Genomic DNA, 3,727 nt, shown 5'->3' with positions numbered 1-3,727 from the left:
GAAGACCCATTTGCACCCTACTGTCTTACGACCTGGTACATTTTCAACCAAGTTCCAAACTTGATTGTCATACATGGATTGTATCTCGCTATCCATAGCCTCTTTCCATTTAGCAGACTCGGGGCCTGCCATGGCTTCCTCGTAGCTGTTAGGGTCATCTTGACTTACTAGTGTCCCATCACTAATAAGTGTCTCACCTTCTGCAGTAATATGGAATCCATAGTAATGCTCAGGTGCACTCCTAACTCTCGTGGAACGTCTCAGAGGTACAGATTTGTCAATTGGCTCAACAGGAGTTTCCTCCTCAAGTTGAGGGCTAGAGTTTGAAGTTCCTTCACCGCTTGATTCTTGAATTTCTTCAAGATCAATTTGCCTCCCACTGTCTCCTTGGCTTATAAACTCTCTTTCTCGATAGACACCTCTTCTTGCTACAAAGACCACATTGTCACTAGGTCTGTAGAAGAGGTAACCAAAGGATCGCTGTGGGTAACCGATGAAAATACACCTCTCGCTTCGAGGTTCGAGCTTATCATGAGTCTCGCGTCTCACGAAAGCCTCGCAACCCCAAGTCTTGATGTGGTCTAGTTTAGGTACTTTACCAGTCCACATCTCGTGAGGAGTTTTGGCAACTTTCTTTGTAGGGACTAGATTAAGAATATGGGCGGCAGTCTCTAAGGCATACCCCCAGAATGAGATTGGTAGCGTAGCTCGACTCATCATGGAACGAACCATATCTAGCAAGGTTCGATTGCGCCTCTCAGCCACACCATTCAACTGTGGTGTCCTGGGAGGTGTCAATTGTGAGACTATCCCACATTCCCTTAGATAGTCGAGGAACTCTGAACTAAGATACTCACCACCACGATCGGATCGAAGCTTCTTAATGTTCCTGCCCAATTGATTCTCGACTTCCTGTTTAAATTCCTTAAACCTCTCGAAAGTCTCTGACTTATGCTTGATCAAGTAGACATATCCATATCTACTATAATCATCAGTAAAAGTCAAATAATAACGATTAGCATCCCTTGTGGCATGTTTGAATGGTCCACACACATCCGTGTGTATAAGGTCCAACAAACCTTCACCCCTCTCACACGAACCTGTGAAGGGTGACTTTGTCATTTTTCCAAGTAAGCATGATTCGCAACTATCATCTGACTTTAGGTCAAACGACTCCAAGACTCCATCCTTTTGGAGTTGGCCTATGCGCTTCTTGCTTATATGTCCAAGACGACAATGCCATAATGATGCTTTATCCAAGTTATTATTAGTAGAATCAATACACAAAACATTATTTCCTAAGTTATCAACAATAGATACAGCTTCATACACACCATCACAAGGTAATGCTTTAAAATAAAGGACATTATTAAAGAAAGCATCAATAGAACCAACTTCATTATTAAATGAAAAGGTAAACCCTTGTTTGTACAAAGCATGAAAGGAAATAATATTTCTTGCCATTCCTGGCGAATAACAACACTTATTCAAATCTAAACTAAACCCACTACTTAGCGATAAAGTATAAACTCCAATCTTGGTAACAGGTAAAACTTCCCTATTCCCCATGATCAAGTTTATCCTTCCTTGCTCCACATCCTCACTTCTTCTTAGTCCCTGCAAGTCCAACAAATGTGAATACCACACCCGGTATCAAGGACCCAAGAATTAGAATGGGGTGAGTTATTAGAAATGATAGTGTAAATACCTGCATGGTTGGGTTTAACTTTCCCATCCTTCACATCTTGCTGGTATTTTGGGCAGTTCCGCTTCCAATGAGCTTTTTCATGGCAATAGAAGCATTCAGCCTCTTTTGGGTCAGAAGAAGGAGTAATGAAACCTTTCTTGGTTCCACTTGAAGAAGAGCCATCAAGGGTCCGAGCCTTGGTACCCTTCGAACATCTCTTTCTCTTCCTCCATCGATTCTTCCCGATTGCCAAAACCGGAGTAGAGTTTTGAGTAGGAGTGATAGCAACCGACTTCCCCTTAAGACCTGATTCTGCGGTCTTGAGAAGTCCCTGAAGTTTGCTGAGAGTGACTTCTTCCTTGTTCATGTGATATGTCATGCGGAATTGATCATAGCACGATGGTAAGGAATTCAAAATAATATCTATTGCAAGATCCTCCGGGAAGTTCACATTAAGCTTCAGCAAACGATCCACATACCTTTGCATTTTCTGCATGTGGCTCGTGACAGATTCCCCGTCCTTCATCATGGTTGTTATCATGGAGCAGATGATTTCATACCTCTCTTGTCTTGCACTTTGATGGTATCTTTCCATCAAATCTTGGTGCATGTCATAAGGGTAGAAATCCTCATAAGACTTTTGGAGTTCCGCTGTCATCGTGGCCGTCATGATGCAAGCCACTTTCGTAGCATCCCTTTCATGTGCCCGAAATTCAGCGATCTCCTGAGGAGTTCCAGTGGACTCATCAATCTCCTTAAGCTCCTTGTCAAGGACATATTCTTTGTCCTCGTAGCGGGTAATCATCCTGATGTTTCTGATCCACTCATTGAAGTTGGATCCATCAAAGGTGACTTTCCCACACAAGTTCATAAGGGTAAAGGAGCCATTAGGATTAGAGCCAGAAGCATTGTTGAAAGACATCTGAAGGAAGGAGGACAAGATTAGTTTAGATATAAGAGAGTCCTTAATAAAACACCCAAATGTAATATTAAGGCTAGGATCCAATCACAATATAATATAACTTAGAAGAGGTATGCCGTAATCTAAGCTATATCATATTTGAAAGGTAGGTGAATGACGATTCACCAATTTCCACCACGAAAACCGCAATATTTTAGTATTAGGTTTTTTGAATGGTTCTTAGAAATTCCTAGATTCTTTAAGATTCAATGAAGTTTTCAAAGGCATGTTTCAATCTCGAGTGTGCCCTCCAAGTTTTGTGACTGGGATACCGAGGATCATAAAACGAGGTGTGAAGTAACCATGCAAATCACTTGGTACCCTTAAAGTTTATCACTCAATCGATGTGCCGGTTAACCACACACGCTCCATCGATACTATAATAAACCCTAAGTCACCCTTTACCTACCTTGTTAAGTCCAAGTTAGTGTACCGGTTAACCACACACGCTCCACCAACGACTTAATCAAAGTGTAAAGTGTAATTTCATGGAATAGCACCTTATTCACATTTTTCCTAAAGTAACTAAGATTGGGAATTTAATAAAACATTTAGTTACTTTATAATATTCATCATACTTTGAATGAGAATTAATAAGTCCTTGTCTTACCCGTTCGGCTAACGACCCTCCACCGATCAAGCAAGCGGTGGGTGAGAGTGGACACCCATTAAGTCACCATTTTATAGGCAACAACCTTATACCCACCTTATAGACCGGCTTCGTGAATGAGGCGTACTAGCGGTAAGACGACTTTGTTCTTATACATATATATATATATATATATATATATATATATATATATATATATATATATATAATTATTCATAATAATATAAGTATAAGGGTTGAATTTTAACTTTTAAAATTCTAGGGGTTGGAACTAAAGTTTTAACTTAACTTTACTTGTTCCAAAACTTGAGGGCAAGTTTTGTAAACTTTCAAAACTTTTCATTTCTTGTAACTTATGAGTTTAATAGAGTAATAAAATGAGGACTTTTAATTTTTCCTAACTCTTGTGTTCTTTTAATGGTTTTTAATCCAAGAGACTTTTGGTTTTCCATAACTTGAGGACAAGTTA

This window comes from Lactuca serriola, chromosome 8 (assembly GCF_051521515.1).
Source record: "Lactuca serriola cultivar US96UC23 chromosome 8, Lser_US96UC23_V15, whole genome shotgun sequence".
Lineage (NCBI taxonomy): Eukaryota > Viridiplantae > Streptophyta > Magnoliopsida > Asterales > Asteraceae > Lactuca > Lactuca serriola.
This window is presented reverse-complemented; position numbering follows the sequence as displayed.